Source organism: Acipenser ruthenus, chromosome 12 (assembly GCF_902713425.1).
Source record: "Acipenser ruthenus chromosome 12, fAciRut3.2 maternal haplotype, whole genome shotgun sequence".
Lineage (NCBI taxonomy): Eukaryota > Metazoa > Chordata > Actinopteri > Acipenseriformes > Acipenseridae > Acipenser > Acipenser ruthenus.
This window is the reverse complement of record NC_081200.1, coordinates 33,703,121-33,720,482: the sequence shown is the minus strand read 5'-3', so window position 1 is coordinate 33,720,482 and position 17,362 is coordinate 33,703,121. Positions and strand designations below refer to the sequence as shown.

General features: G+C 39.5%; 1 protein-coding gene across 4 annotated transcripts in view; it reads right to left on the bottom strand.

Moving 5' to 3' along the window:
- Positions 1–17,042, bottom strand: part of LOC117416819 (tenascin-R-like) — a 117,904-nt gene extending 100,862 nt beyond the window's left edge. For all 4 annotated transcript variants that reach the window (XM_034028220.3, XM_034028225.3, XM_034028224.3 and 1 more), the window contains exon 1: positions 16,804–17,042. The gene's annotated coding sequence lies outside the window, so the exon portion shown is untranslated. The remainder of the gene's footprint in view (positions 1–16,803) is intronic.
- Positions 17,043–17,362: the final 320 nt, after the last annotated feature.

The window sequence follows — 17,362 nt, the reverse complement described above, 5'->3', positions numbered from 1 at the left end:
TCATGACTATAATAATCTCAGAGGAGACAGAGACAGAAAGCCTAAGATTTTAACTGACTGCAGGATTAAGTTTGGTTGGACACACTGCAGAGATATTTAATTGTGAATAGAAATGCAGTTGTTGCCTAATGTGATGCTTCGGAAGCAGATAAGAATGTGAGTATGTAATTTACACATTTATTGCAGCATGACATTTCAACATTGGTCTTTATGAGGGAATTAGATTGCAGGTTTTCATCTTGGGAGTAGTGGCAAGGTGAACAGTGGTTACATTAGCACCATGTGTACTCTGTTAAAACCCACGGTGACTGGCAAGCTATAAACTAGTGGTACATAATCATCTTTTGATCTCTTTGCTGAATGATTTATTTCATTGTTTGAGGGGATTATTAAATGTAATTACAAGCTGTTTTGAGAAATACAAAACATGATCTGGAGGGACATCTCTTTTGGAAGCAATATAAGCCCCCTCACTGCTCAGAATTAATTTGTGGCTTTTATGGGCTTTTTTTCCTTCTTAATAGAAGCTATACTTGGTACATATATTTTCATAAGCTTTTTAATGCCATTTGCCATAGTATTTATTTTTGTTACAAAAAAAAATAATATTAACACTATCAGCAGGTAAAGTTGGTAAAATTGAGAAATATAACTGCATATGAAATGCAGTTATTGTGATATTAAACAGTTTCAATCAATTCAATTCTAAACCTGATGACATAATACAATTATAGTTACTAGCAATGCCATTACAGTGATATATATATATATATATATATATATATATATATATATATATATATATATATATATATATTATATATATATATATGTGTATGTGTGTGTGTGTGTGTGTGTGTGTGTGTGTGTTAAGGGCAAAACCCAGTGGTCTGGTGAGTCTAGTTTTGCCCGGGCCAATCTAGTTTCACCAAGGGCTTCTGGGCAAATCCCGAAGTTACCACTTTTTTTGGCACTCGCCCGCATCCAATCGGGCGAATCCAGATTGGCCCAGAACTTGAAAAAGATGACTGGGCGAAACCTGTTTTTTGAACAGTTTTCACTGAATTTCGGGACTAGCCCGGGCAAGTCTAGTTTCGTCTAACGTTTCAAAATTGATGCTGGGCGAATCTGGTTTGCCCATGCCATTAATTTGGGCAAGTCTAGTTTCGTCCAAAGCGAGTGTGGCGAGTTTGCCTGCACATATGGAGGAGAGAGACTTTTTGACCAGACTTTTTGGGAGAGAGAGCTAATAAAGAGTGGTTTTAACTGTTATTAAAACCAGCCCTGGTGTCCTGCCCGCCGCTGGAAACCCAGAACACCGTCACTACATTGTTGTCAGAAGTGGAGGCGAGGCAGGTACTGTGGCAGGTGCTTGGAAGCTGGCCGAGGAGAGTGTAGAAATGCAAAACTAGACTTGCCCAAATAATTGGCATAGGCAAAACTAGATTGGCCCAGCATCGATGTTGAAGATTTGGACAAAACTAGACTCGCAGAAATTAATGGCATGGGCAAACCAGATTCGCCCAGCATCAATTTTGAAACGTTAGACGAAATTAGACTTGCCTGGGCGAGTGCTGAAAACAATGGTAACTTTGGGATTCGCCCATATTCGCCAGACCACCGAGTCTCGCCCTTAACATATATATACATCTGCTACAGCCTCGATAACAGGATATTGGATTTGTCAAGAAAGCCATGGCTGAGGGGAGAAAGCAGGACAATCTGTGTAATGTTTTTTTTTTTATATATATATATGGATGGAATTAAATGAGAACAAGCTTCAAGAAATGCAATTCAATGTGAGAGAGAGAGAGAGAGAGAGAGAGAGAGAGAGAGAGAGAGAGAACAACTAGGGCTACAGACATCCCAAATTGTGCGGTTGACTAATCTAGCAGTGAAAAACAGTTTTCAGTCTCTAGCATTATGCCAAGTTTTGTAGGCAGCTGCCCTTTTTGGGGTGAATCATGTTGCTTTTCTGAAAGCTTTGTTGGGTACATAGGATATTAGCTGTGTGATATGATGTTGTGCTGTCTCCACTGAGGGCTCATTTTACTGTCTCAGATGGATTTGAGCCCAGGCCTCCAGAGTACTACTTTTGATCAGACAGCAGCATTGTTTATTAGTGTTCAACCTTAACTGTGTTCTTTTACTGTGAATCTAAGAAGCAAATTATCAATGCTATTACATGAGGAAGTTCAGCACATCTCTGTCACACTTATTTAAGCAAGCTATGTCTGTTAGGTTAATTTATTTATTTTTCTTTGCTCATATTATTGATATCAAGTATGACGGAGTGAGTTTCCTTGAGTACCTCGGCTCTTAGTAAATTACAGAATAATTAAGAGGATAAGTTATTAGATACAACCAATCCTTAATTAAGATTCCAAACCAGCTGTCCTACATTAGTATACTGATATAGTTGTTTTTTAAAATTCATATTAGAATCATTAGAAATGCTGCATGTATTCTGCCTTGTCCCTTTCATTAACTCCCCCCAGCTATCTAGCGGAAGCAGTGCTTGTCATAGGGCCAAGCCAGTCTTCTGACAGTTTTCTTTTTTCTTACAGCCAGGACTGAGGGCTGCATAGAACCAGAGCCAGGTCTACCCTGCCAGCCATTGCAGCTGCAACAACCCATGGCGCAGCTGCGCAGGACCCAAGCAAGACTGGCAGGGAGGCTTCATTGAGTTTCTCAGGGTGCTGCCCTCAGACTCATCAGACAGGAAACTACAGACACACTTGGTATGTTTGACCTTGGCAGTTTCGTCTTTGCCCTTTATCCTTTGTTGGGCTTTTCATATGTTTCTATAGCAACTGAGAGAAAGCAGGGGGTACGTGCCAAAACATCCATTGTTTTAGTTGTCGACGTTTCTGATTAAGATAATTTAGTATTAAAACGAACCCAACTCGTTGCTATTAGAAACCGCAGATATGTAAACCTGCACAGCTTGTATTTCAACATTGACAAAATCACCATTGTGGCTTGGAGTGCAGTACGGGTGTGCAGAAAGTTCAGATATGAACTTTTCCATTAACCCTGCTGCATGGGATTTTTTTTTCTTTTAAAATTTAACCCCAGCAATATATTCTCTACACTAAAAATAAGTGTTCAGACAACACAAAATCAATATGTGTCAATATTGGTCAACCATGAGAGGGCGTTATTTTTATTTTTTTAAAGAACTGCCTCACCCTGCCACAGAAACCCATAGTCAGACAGAATCCACAGGTCACCAAGCATGAGCAGCACAGAATCCACTGGGTTGTTGGCAGATAAAATATCCCTTAGCAGTACGCAAACCCATGACCATGACAGCCAGTGCAGAATTAATTAATATAATTATGTTCATATATATCACTGTATTCAGGGTCAGTCCAGCAGCAGTACCGGTAGAAAGCAGAACATAATTGGAAAACTTGTCCTTCAGCGTAGTAAATTAATTTGGACCAGTATTGTTGGTTGTACGTATAGCAGCATTTAGAAGATGCACCAACTTAATAAAGCCACCAAATTTAAATTTAGAACTAATCTCACTAAACAATTATAAATGATGTGTTTACAAAGGTTACGCAGATTTGCATGGGTATAAATCACAACTGAATAATTATACCGTGGACAAATCCATCTAATACACATTTCCCAGACACTGGATTCTTTATCTTTTTTTTTCTTGAATATTCTGGTACAAGTAAATCTAATTAACCCTTTTACTTCTGGAATCAGCTTTTCTCATTCCTCCAATATACACCAGTCCATTGAAAACACAGTAACTAATGGATATATAAATATGAATGTAATGTAATTTCAATCAGACAAAGTAACCCCTCACTATTTGAGCATTACTTATATCACCTCAGTTGCACCATTGGTGAATCAAAAAAACAAACAAAGCGTTTGAGATAAAGCGTGTTTCTTGAAAAGGTGTTTCCTTCACAGTATTTTTATATTAATTTATTTAGCCGTTGTGTATGAGTTCATGTATAATTGCATTTGGATTACAGGTGTTTAATGTAAAGTTTTACCATTTACAATTACTTTACATCACTTGGTAAAGATGACTTTCATAAAGTGCATAAAGGTTTTTTCAAATAATTTAGGATTGATGAAGAAAATACAATACAAATAGACCTTCATTATTATTTTCACATTAAAATTGTAATTTTGATTTGCTTACTGCATTTTGAACAAGTTGCTGAATATTATTCATATATTTTAAAATTCAATCCAAAATGTCTCGAGAGGAATGTTTCACATGTAATTTAATTGAAAAGATGCGCATACAAGCAGCAGAATGAGCAACATTTACATAAAGACTTGAAAACCCGCTAGACACTTAGCCTAAAAAAAACATTGACTCATAAATGAGGCTTACACCATTGTTCAGTTAAACAGTTTCATTCTACACAGTGAGTACAGTAGGTGTCACTCAGATATAAAAGCTTATATACAACCTATTCAGACTTGAGCATTCAGTCTTATACAAAATATAAGACTGAACAGGGTTCTGATTGAAATTGCATTGTCAACTAAAATCTGGCATAGTAACCTAGTAAAGTCCTGAATGACCTTTGAGTAGGTAAAAAGGTCATATTGCTGTGTAGTTGAACATTAACACTCCTTGACAGCAGTGGGTGCATGCCATCAATTCGGTTGTCATCATCTTTCTGCTTCCCAGAGGTAATTTGTCCCAGGACAATAGCTTATTGATTGGTACCACATCTATCCATGCTCGATCAGTGGATCATAACAACTGGGACAGTACGGTTTGCCTCCTTTTCCTGGTAAAGCTGTAATTGACATCTAGGGCACAGCAAACAAGAGGATCTTTGGTTTTTTTCCCATTATTTCTGCTGTAATAACTCAAATCATCAGGCATCAGAGCAAAAGTAATAGGTTTATACTGTATATACTGCACTGGCTTTTGCAAAAAATAATAATTTTTGTTGCAATCATTATATAGATTATGTGCCACTATTGTTTAAAGGCTCTAGTCTGGAAAATGTTTTAAAGCAGAACACTCTCAGTATACGGTTAAGTACTGCTAATTAAAGTCATGCTAACCAAGGCTTTAAAATCATTTTTCTTACCTCTTGTTAGCACTAGCAACATTATTATTGCTGTCCACTTCCTTTGGTTTCTTTGCTTGTTCCCTTTCAATTCGAAGACAACAACCAAAACATTACATATGGGATATGCCTGCCTATTGGTAGGTATTTGCTGAGCTCTCTATACTAGAGCTGCTGATAGTGATACCCTCTGTCCCGCCTACAGAGGGATTAAATAGTCAAACCATGGAAGCCATGCTCTCTTTTTGCACTCTCAAGACTGTAAGATAAGACCCTCTGTGTTGGTATCTGAGCGTGTTGTGAAAAAGAGCTTTGAGTCAACTGCAGTTCCCTTGCCTTTCAGGCTGAAAGCTGGCTTGCCGTTTTCACGGAAATCAGTAACTCCTGGCTCAGCCTTTATCTTTCTATCTTTCCTCAGCAACCTGCTCACGCTCGCGTTGCAGGCTGCTGCTTTTCTATCTGTGGTACGTGAGTCAACTGCCAGTGCAGTATTGATTTAAAGGAGTGAGTGTTGTTGTTTTTTCCAGCCTTCACTCGTGTGGGAGCACGTCCTCCGCCGGGGCTAGGCTTCGCCATACCCCTGCTGTCGAGCGACTATGCTAGCTGCTGCGTGGCAGTTGAAATAAATATGTATATGTTATTGTTGTTGACTAAATACCTTGCTGACACAACTGTAGTGTGCACACGGTAGCCTGCTTGCCTGTGTTGTGCAGCAGCTAGGTTAAAAAAAAAAACAGCAGGCCTTGTCCTCCACTGGTCTGTATTTTTACTAGACCCGCTGTAGAGTAGACCTCGCGGGCTGCCACGACCCGCCCACATCGGTGCGTCGGGCCTTCAAAAAATCGAACAACAACAGCAGTGTGCTCCCCACTCGTATTGTTTTTCTTGTGTTGTGCTCCGTCCACAGATTCGCCTGCCGCAGCTTTGGGCTGTGTGTCCCCTGGTATACGCTACCCGCTGCTCCGGTGTGTGACTACACGCATCGGTGCATATGGTACCCAGTGCAGACAGTGCTCGGTGCAGTCAGTGCTTATTGCAAATGGTGCTCAGTGCACCCAACGCACGAAGCGCTCGACGGTACGACAGTACTCGGTGCACTAGGTGCTCACGGTAACGCAGATCTTGTAACGCAGATGCATAGCGCTATCATTGTTACTGGAGACATGCCTGTGACTCTGATCATGACGAGCCTACCGTGGTTCCACCCTTGCATGTCCTGCAAGGCAAACATGCTGCATAATGATGGGCACTCTCTCTGCATGTGGTCCCTAGGTGTTCAACATGCCACCGACACCATTGGGGACGAGGACTTTTGCGACATCTGCTTGGCTTTTCAGCCTAGAGTCCGTCGCAGTAGGCTGAATAGGGCCATGGGGATAGACGTTCTGTCCCCCACGGAGGAGCCATCAGCAGCCCTCGGGGCCCCACCCCTGCTTCTCCAATTGTCGCAGAGCCCCTCGCAGGAAATCCCCTGCACTCAGGCTCCTGCGCTGACACCCCGTAGTCACTCCCAGTCTCTGCAAGCGAGAAGGGTGAAGTGCTCAAGGCAAGCAAGAGACATTATGGACCTCAAGGTGCAGATGGCCCAGGTCCTTGAGCTTCTGTCTAGACAGCAAGCGCCTGTGGTGCCGGTGGAGGTCCCTGGGATATACCTTAGGAGCGGCTGTGGAGGAGATTTTGCAGCGCTCTCATCGAGAGTGCGAAGCATCTCGGCAAGTGGCTGCGCTGCTCCCTCCCCGTGCTCCGGCACGGGGTAGGTCGAGCCTTTGGCAGGCTCCCCAGCTGCGTGCCTTCACCTGGACGGTCCTGGTGCCCACGGCCCCGCTAGGTGACCTGAGGCATCGCCTACAGGCCACAGCGGCGACAGGCAACCGAGCCCCTCCGCAGGGCAAAGGGAACGCAAGGCGCTGTGCGTCCGTGCAACAGCGTTCAAGGAGTTAATTTCTGGGCCGTCACCCTAGGTAGCCGCCTCAGCGTGCACTGCCCCAACCTCAGCAGCTCCAGCAGGGGCCCTGAAGGCTTGCGGCCTCAGATACAACAGTTCTCCACACACTAGCTGCAATACTGGCACGATTGCACCTCAGACACCTGGGTGCTTGCTACTGTGCACAACGGTTACACGCTGCAGTTCCGTTTGGGACCTCCCCTTGCTGGCCCAGGAGAATCTGGTTCTCGACCCAATGCCAGCTCATACAAGGCCAGCCCTGGGAGATCCCGCTTCGCCTGGATCTCCTCAGTCAGGTGAGAGGCACTCTCTGGTATCCAGAACCAGGCAGGTTGCAATTATGGCTGGCCCCTGAATGGGACTGCTGGACAGCCCTAGGGCTATCAGACGCAGTTGTGGGTACTTTGCAGAGTGCTAGGGCAGACTTAGGGCAGACTTAGGGCAGACTTAGGGCAGACTAGGTCGCTGTACGCCTATAAGTGGAAGTATTTTCAGAATTGGTGTCTGACTAGAAGTCATGACCCAGTTTCTTGCCCCATGCTAGTTATCTTGCAGTTTCTGCAGGAACTGCTCGATGCTGGTAGGCCACCTTCTACCTTGAAGGTGTATTTAGCAGCTATCTCTGCGTTCCATGCCCCCATAGATTTGGTATCTCCGGGTGCGCATTTCTTAGTAACCCGTTTCCTGAAAGGCACTCGGCGGTTACGCCCTCCCAGGAGAGTCGTTCTCCCCTAATGGAGCCTTGATGTTGTACTGGAAGCTCTCACAAAGGCCCCGTTTGAGCCCATACACTCCATAGGGTTGAAGCATCTGTCTATGAAGACAGCCTTCCTCTTGGCCATCACCTCCGCAAAGTGGGTCACTGAGCTACAGGCGCTGTCTGTGCACAACTCCTGGATACAGATTTGGGACGATGGCAACAGGGTGCCACTGTTTTCGTCCCTGAGGTGATCACAGCCTTCCACATGAACCAATCTGTGGAACTGGAGTCTTTCCATCCACCTCCGTTTTCTTCAGAAGAGGATAGGAGATTGAACTTCCTCTGCCCAGTGAGGGCGCTGAGATGTTACGTGGATAGAACAAGAGCTCTGCATCAGTCTGACCAGCTCTTTGTTTGTCACGATTTACGAACCCTAGGACAGCCCCTCTCAAAACAGCGACTGTCACGCTGGATTGTGGATACAGTTGCGTATGACAGTGCTGGCTACCCCCACCTGGTTGAGTAGCTGCGCACTCCACTAGAGGGTTGGCTACATCTTGGGCCCTCTTCAGGGGGGCCCTCACTGTCTGATATATATATATATACAGCGGCTAGCTGGGCTATAGCGCATACATTCACCAGGTTCTACCGCTTGAATGTGGTAGATCCTACTTTGCCTTCAATAGTCACGAGGGTTCTTGAGGTTGCACGCTCGCACCGCTAACCTAGGGTTAAGCGGTTCTGATGAGTCCCTCGTAAGCTGCCGTTCCTTGATGTTTTGATGGTTGTCTTTGAATTGAAAGGGAACGTTAGGTTACTTATCGTAACCCTGGTTCCCTGAAAGAGAAGACGACCACCAACCAGCGAGGTCGCATCAGTCGCCCTCACAGGTTCGATGCAATAAGAGAACATGGCTTCTGAATAACAAAGGACAGGATAAGATTTTTTTTTTTTTGGGCGGGGGGGGGGGGGGGGCAGGGCAGTCTGATTCCACCTCTTGATGATTATCAAGCAACAAGGGTATAATGGGTACTAGAGGCCCTTTTCAAAACTGTTGACCTTAGTGGCTCCCAGCATAATAACAGTAGAAGTGCTCAGTGGTGTCTTGGTACCATTTTCATTCTCTAACTGTATTTCCCTGCTACAGATTATGAGATTGCAGTTGTGTGGGTGTCTTGGAATTGTCCTTGCAGGTAGGTATTTGTGTTATTTGACATGATTGTAGCACACATTTCAGACTACCAGCACCTACATCTGCCAACAAGACGAATTCAGAAAAAAACAACACATTGTTCTTCTTAAGATATGTTCATATAATTTGTTTGAACTTTTTCAGTTTATGTCTTTAATGGAATAGAGAGAAATGATTGTTAAACCAGCTCTGTTGAAGATGAGGGGATGTGTCCAATCTGTTATATACTGTAATGCTTTTTAAAAATATATATATTATTCTTTTATTTTACATTCTCCGCAGTCTGGATTTGAACCACCGACCCTCGGCACTAAGGGCAGACACGGTACAGTTTCGTTAAAGGGGAATCCCCCTAGCAGGGGGGTGTAGTCAGTGTCTTTATGCACACATACAATGTGCCTATCTGACCATCAGGGGTCGTTCATTACAATACATTTCTCATCACATGCACATTTTTAAGTGCTGACTATTCACCTTTCCAGTATACATAATTATAAAAAGAAACAGATTGTATATGTACAGAAATAATACATTCCTGCACACTTCCAGATCATTTTTTCTCCCAAAGGGAAGTCCTTTACTGACATTGCTTACATCATAATATGTTTGTTTTCCCTTAAGGACACACTGTACTGCTAAAAAAATTATTCCAGTTAGTCTCACCAAATAACTTACTGGAGTGGAGGATCTTCTGAGAGTTGGGGTACCATTACCACATGCCTGTTCAATGAAAATCTAATGCAGAATTTATTAATAATCTTACTGTATGATACTGTGGCACTCACTCCCTGTTTAAAGATTGTCAATTTCTTTGATCTCCCTGGGAGGCAGCATTTCAAAGACTAATATGCAAAGAATCTTATTATATACATAAATAATTGTACAAAAAGAAAAAAAAAAAAAGTTACCCTTCTTTTTTTATGTTGCCTACCAGTATTTTGGTCATTTCCAAAATCTACAATACTGTGCTGCAGGCTCTTTCTGTAATTGAGCAATGCATTCTAAAGAATGTGACATCCTGGAACTTTTAAATTTCACACTGCTTATCTTGAATCACACATTTCATTGATCTGCCCTGCACACACTGTTTCTTGAATTTCTTCCAGAAGATTCATGTTTGACGGATGACTGTTTTCCAGTACTATTTTACTTCTTGCTGAATTCATGGCTTCACCCCAGACAGTTGTAATTCTTTAGGGGTTTAATTGTGATATTTTATATTTAATTTTCTTTATTTTCAATCAGTACAACAGGCTTCCAGTAATGAGATGAATAAGTATTTGTTTTCAGTTATACTCTATGTATTGTATGCTTTTTTTATTTTTTGTTGATATTCTATAAAATTGTTCAGAAATGTTACACTGGATTCCATGAACTAGTGCAAAGTCAAACCAGTTTTTATTTTAGTGGCAGTTGTGATAGTGTTTTTATCTGTCATACTTGGAAGCCGCCTTATGCCTTCCATGTTATTTTGTTGTTTTAATCTGAAATGTAGTGACTTCTTTACCTCGAAGGTGGACATAACTCTATCTGACTCCTAAAACCACCAACACCATCACCCCACCCATGCACACATACAAACTAGACACTACCCATTTAGTCAGTCTTATTCACATTGCTGAGCCTTGGAAGCAAGCAGGAAAAGGAATCACATTATTTCACGCTAGAAAACTAACTGGCTGCGAGAGGCATCCTAAATCTCAGAGCTTCAGGGTTTTTTTTTTTTTTTTATCAGACATTTCTACAGTTATTTAATTTTTTCAAAATGCACAGGGATTCCAGAGGAGTAAAGGTATTCTACTGTACAGAACAGTCGTGGAAGCACTGTTTAAAAGAATGGATTTTTCTGATGCAATTGAAAATGTGATTCTTACATTAAAAAGCAACCTCCAATAAAACCACAGTCTTGAAATTATTTTTAGAATAGGTTAGGGGGCAAAAATACACAGAATAGCACGGTGATTTAGAGCAGCAACCACCACACTGAATACACTTAATCAGCTTTATTTGGGCACCCATTATGATGTTTGATGATGTTATTGCTCCTTCATCTATGAAGGTTTAGAAACCAGATAAATGTTATTGAAGTGTTTCTTTTTTAAATTGTGTCCACTGTTTTGTATAGACTTGCCAAAAGGCTCAATAATCATCATGCTTTGGCTACCTTGTTGAGATAGCCAGGAACAATAATTTGCCTTAGCTGAAGACTGGGTCTTTTTTTTTATTTTATTTTTTTTACATTTTTTAAGCAAGGTTTGAAATCTTGCTAGGATGGCTATTTTTTATATACAAACAACCCTAGAATAAGATGACTTTTTTTTTAAGGGACCCACATCCACCCAGTGTTCATCTTTGGGATTTACCTATTAAATGTCTGTTAGGTGTCACTCTAACCATACAGGAAGGTGGTTTGATCAAATATTGTAGTTAAGAGTAAAAGATGACACAACCTCCTGAAAAAAAAAAAGTAATGGGTTAAGTCTCAAAAGCCATGTGTGCAATAATGGAAAGCGAAATGTATCTATGACTAATGACAACTAGAAAACGTCAGAAAACTGGCAGCAAAGAAGCAGGAGCTGCTGTCCTGGGTGCTAAAGAGAAAACTTAAGAAATCTGGCAGCAGTGGATATATCATGTATGATTGTAATATCTATATGCCCAGTCAAATGGAATGTGTAAACATGGAACCGACAGAATCTGGAAATATTAGTAATAGTATCGGACTATAAAATATAAACACTAAATTGCTGTCTTTCTCCCTGGCAAACACTGCTTCATCCTAGACTACATTACACCAAACAGTAGTTTATCCTATTGATTCAGCAATCAATTGAGAATAGCCAGTACAATGTCATACTATGAAAAATGATGTCTATCTCCTACCTAACGCATAACACATATGAATGCTGTTCATTTCACAAATTATGTGCATTTGATTGCCACACTGCTCCAGGAGATGACGGGGGGAGCTAGGACTCCTAACTCCAAAATCAATGATATTTGTTTAATTATTAGGCAGAATTAACCAGCACCACAGCTGTAATTACTTTGGCTGCCCGGCAGCTATATAAAAAATAATTGAATCAAGCAAACCAGAGGCATGAAATAATTTTCACTGCTCATTTGAATTGCTTTGGCATTGGATGATAAATAGGGGACAAAAAGGTTTCCAATAACAAGTTTGACTTAATCTATTGGGCTTCTAAAAAGTCATAAACGTTTAAAGCTCGACTCACTGATTTTGATTTAAGCACATCAAGGTTTTGACAAAATGCTATTTGTTCCATTTTTTGCTTATAAAATAATGTTTAAAAAATACTATTATTACTATTAAAAATATTGGCAGCACACATAGTTCTGTGTCTCCTTAAGTAATAATGGACACACTGAGCATGCTGAGCTAATGAACCTTGTAGCTATTAGGGGCCCGTTTTCAACCAATAATGGAGCTGGAATTATCAATACACTTATTTTCATGAGGTTTGTGTATAAAGCTCACATTCAAAATCCACTTTGGTTCCTTTTCCCAGCACTTTGCACTGCGACCAGTCACCTTTAACATTAGTACTGTATAGCCAGATACAAAAGAAATGTGATGCAATAAATTTTCAAAATTACAAAAGAGCCAGGCCTTATTTTAATTGCCATTTTTAAAAAAAACAAAACCTGCTGACTCTGGAATCCATGTGATTGTCTGACAGAAGAACCAACACACCTGAACTTTAACCATGTGACCAGTTGCTATTGAGCTGCATGATGTAGTGCCAGTGAGATTGAGATAAGGATGTACAGAGTTCAATATGCACTTTCACCTTTGCAGAGTTATCTGTCTTTAGAAATCTTTCTATCTGTTAACAAGCTTCTCACTTGATTAGAGTTTGCAGGCTTCAATGAGCCTTTTCTGTTAGAAACAATTCCTTTTCAATGTAAGCTAGGAGACCCAGAGGAAAAGCTGGGTGAAAACAAATGTTACCTATCTAAAACTCAGGATGAGTCTGCTAGATATGATTGTGTTTAAAAAGATTAACAACACAATCTGCTGGTGGCATGTTGCCTAGAACAAACAGATATGTGTTGCCACTAATCTTCATGAGGGATAAAGGAACCATACCCTGTTACACTAACGTAATACTTGGCATGATAAATAGCATATAATAAGTTTTTTTGTGTGTTTGTTTTGTATGAGAAAGTAAAGCTATTGTTTTCAGTTTTTCTTATTGGTTTCATTTATGCTTGTTTTTTTAATATGATAGTATTCAGCAGTACCTGTTACTACTGTATTTACACATTGACGTGCAGTAATATTGGATGTTAGTAATTCATTGTAGTGTAGCTGCTTCAGAGGGTGATCAACAGGAGTAATACATTTCATTACAGTCTTCATTGATTTCACCAGATGCCAATTTTACATTTACACATTAAAGGTTCTCCATCATTGGTTATTGTCATTGCATGGTTTTGTATTATTCATATGACAAACTAATTCATTCAATAAACATTATTTTGAAAGAAAATGGACAGAAATCAAGACTATGATGTCTAGAACACATCTTGGAAAATGTGTGGCATTATTTAACCATAAAAACTTCAAGCCCTTATAATATGTTACACACCACGCTGCGGTAACATATATAACTGAATTACAAAGATATCTTTATTTTAGGGGAATGATTATCTGCTGCATCAAAATCTCTTTTCAATTGGTTGGCACGACAGAGAACAGCTTTTTCAGATGGTCGAGAAGGCTTTTTCCCTGACTTCACAAACTTGTTGGCAAATGTGTTATGCTTTCAGGTTTAATGCTCAATACATTGTCAGACTAGTTTAGACCAATCTAATGAGACAGGCAAGATGAATGCAAACCGTCACTGGGCAGTTAATAGCAAGTGCTTTTTCAATCATTTTACTTCCTTTAGCTTGTGCAAGACCTTTCATACACTGATTGCTTATTTCCACAACTCAGCATCACCTGACAAGCTCTGTGCAGATTTCTAATTTATCATGTATTGCCAGATTTGAAATACCTAGTGTTCTTGGCTGATGGCACAGTTGTTCCCAAGTCTCATCTCATGTTCCTTCATTCAGTCAGGTGTTTTTTTGGGGCATAACGTTTGTCTTTTTGTGTGCTGAGTTCCAGCAAAGTTTTTTTTTTTTTTTTTTTTTTACAAATCTCACAACTCTATTTATTAGAAACTTGACAGCTTTAAAATTGATTTCCACTGGTGCGACCATCAATTCCTAATCTAAATCTTGGGAGCATACAATACTTACCACTGGCAGTAAGCTATCTGCTGTATAAACAGATCAATCAGACAAAATTATCTTCCTAAATTAAATACAGGCAGTGAAAGTTCAGTGGCTGTGTATTGGTATTAGCCTTCAAAAACAGTGAAAGATTCCCATGGTTTTACAAATTGCAATACCGGGACTCAAACCGGCAGCCTTGTGGATAAGAGCAGTTTGTAGCTGGAATTTTTCTCAGTGACATAGAGCATACGTTTCCTATGGAAATCACATTATCAACACAAGGCTATGCCTAATAATATTGCATATTCATACTAGGAGCATAACAAACTTTATACAATCATAAATTATATATAGGGATTAAATTAACTTACAGTAATATTAACCCAGCTCCCAAGTGTACAGTTTCATAGAAAACACATTATCACAGGTTTTCTTTTCTTTTTTTCTTTTGGTCAGGCCATACAATTATAGTAGGTTGTCTTAGCAACACTTCAGATGACGAGCACTCACAGTTCTTTCAAAGCTATTTTACAGATTGCTGAGCAATTAAGAATTCAGGTCTGGGTTACTGGAACTGGAGCATATCAATATATGTCACAAGGAAACTGAAATAACGGTAAGGTCTTCTAAAAGTATGAAATGTTGTATTCAGAACATTATCTTTTGCACTATTAAATTACTGTCGTCCGTGTTTGTACCAACATTGCATGCACAGTTTTTGTTTTTATCACTTATAAGATGAGAAGTGTTTTTATTTTAAGGCAATGTGGGTGCATCTGTTTGCAGTGTATGTGTGATTGAAAGTTCCTTGCATATTTTTGAAAGTTTAAATTAAAATTGTTTAAACATTTAAAAAAAAACAAATATCAATATATTTGAATTAATGCATATCTAGGCTATTCATTATATTGGGGCAGTATAGGGATAGTGACAGTTTTCACCATTAGTTGTTGAAGGGTATAAAAAAAATCAATTGATATAAAATATGTTACAAATAAAAACTCGAAATACATTTAAAAAGAGTTATATACAGCATATAAGGTATTCAAGCTAATTACTTGTTAATAACAAAGCCATTTATATTTTAAAAATGTCTACTACGTGCAGCATTTGATGTGTGAGCAGCTAGCACAGAAATGCAAAGCAAGTTGTTGAGTAAAGACTGAAGCCGCTAGTGAGAATCTGCAGATAAACTTTGATGATATGCACCTCCAGCAACAGAAGAAATCCCCAGTGCTGAAAGCTCACTTAGACCAACAGAACATGTTTGTTTAGCTACCACAGGCACAAAAGATGAATATTAATTATTTACAGAAAAAAAACACATCACCTCAAGTAATGAATATTAATTAAATGAACTAAAACAAGAACCGCTAATGGCTGTTATCATTAGCAAATGTTACCATAGAAATGCCCTGAAGTTGCTTTTTGTCACGTGTGTTTGTATTTTTAATAATAATGATTTTTTTATTGTATTTCAAGATTGGATGTTTGATATTTGAATGTTTCATTATCATTACAGTATTCTAAACACGATGCAAACTCTAAACATCATTATTTTGTACCCAAGTGGGCTATTGAGATTTATTAACCCTTGTAGAGAATTGGGATATCATAATACTTCTTTCCTTAAAAGAGTAAAATGAAAATTAACACTGTATAATAAGTGTCAGCATTTTAAACATATTTATGTATGCATTTAACTAACATATGTTTCCTACTGAATTCCTATGATGTAATTATTCCTTAATGTTGAACTCAGATTCCCTATGGGGGTCCAACAAAAATGTCACTCACTGTTTGTATGTAAGGAAGGGTGGCAGTTCTGTTTCTGTGTAATTCAATTAATGGAATGTATGGCACATTGATGTGACTTCATACTGTATACATTTAAAATACTCATTTTTAGATTAAAGTGAGTACCACCAAGTGTACTGTATAAAAAGAATGAGAACACTTGATTCACCATTTTGTAACTAACTAGACAACCAAAGAAGCTCTTTTCCCCCCACAATAACTCTGTGGGAGGGTCCCTTAATTATGGAGCAGAGATAATTCAGCACAAGTTGTAGGGATAATTACACCATTCTAGCACACCATCATATGATATAAAGTACGCACTATATTTGTAGACACATACTGTATGTGGTTTCTAAAGTCTCATTTTGCTTGATATATACTACTCAGAACAAGTTAAAGATGTTTCATTTAGAGTACAACACTTTCCTGAATAGTCAGGTCAGTGCTATATCATGTATAAATAATGCAACCAAACTGGCAATGCTTCACTGAAACTGGCAGTTCAACACACAAGGCAGGCAGGCAGACAGACACACACATAAAAACAAAAAGACAGACCGACAGGTCTACAGAATCTGACATGTTGCACAGGAGCTCTGATGTATCTGCATAGTCCAAGTGAGTGTTTTACTGTGATGAACTAAACCTCCAGTTGATATGCAGTCTTGATCCACAGCATAAGAAATAATGAATGTACTGTAAGTGCATTTACATTTTTATTACCAGGTTCTGAGTGTGAAACCAGTACAATTGCAGATAAATCTTAACAGAAAATAAATAAATACAAACATATTTTGGTGTATTCATAATTTTTTTTAGAAGCAAGTTTTTAAAGAAATCTTTTCCAACTTACCCAGGGTCTGCGCAAGACAGCTAAATGATGCTGCAAATTGTCTGTAGTTTTTAAAAAGCTTTTAGCTTCTTCTCACAAAAAAGGGGATAGCAGAATCCCGGAATATTCGTCCAGATGATGGCAAGGATACTTAATTGGAATCAGATAGGGGACGCTTCCATCTGTATTCAAAGGCTGGCTTCTCACTGCGTGCCTGGGCTGCAGTAGGGAAGCTAAGCTGTCTGTACCTCGCTCTTACTCTCAATGTCTCTCTCTCTCTCTTTTTCCTCTCCCAGTTTCTCTCATTATATTGATCCATCTCACTTTGCAATACCTCTGCTTGTGCAGCCCCTAGTGGCCACATTGTCTGCAAGGTTTTACATTTCCCTTTTTGGAACTCAGCAGTCTAAGAGCAACCAGGGAAGCCAGAGAGGAAGTTCTTTTTTTGCACAAAATTGCATTATTTCAAAGACTATAGGTACTGTTGAAGATAAACATTACTTTATTTCTTTAGAATATCTATCTAAATTAATACAATTACATTTATTTTCATAAATGCATAAAATGTAAAGGTTAAAAG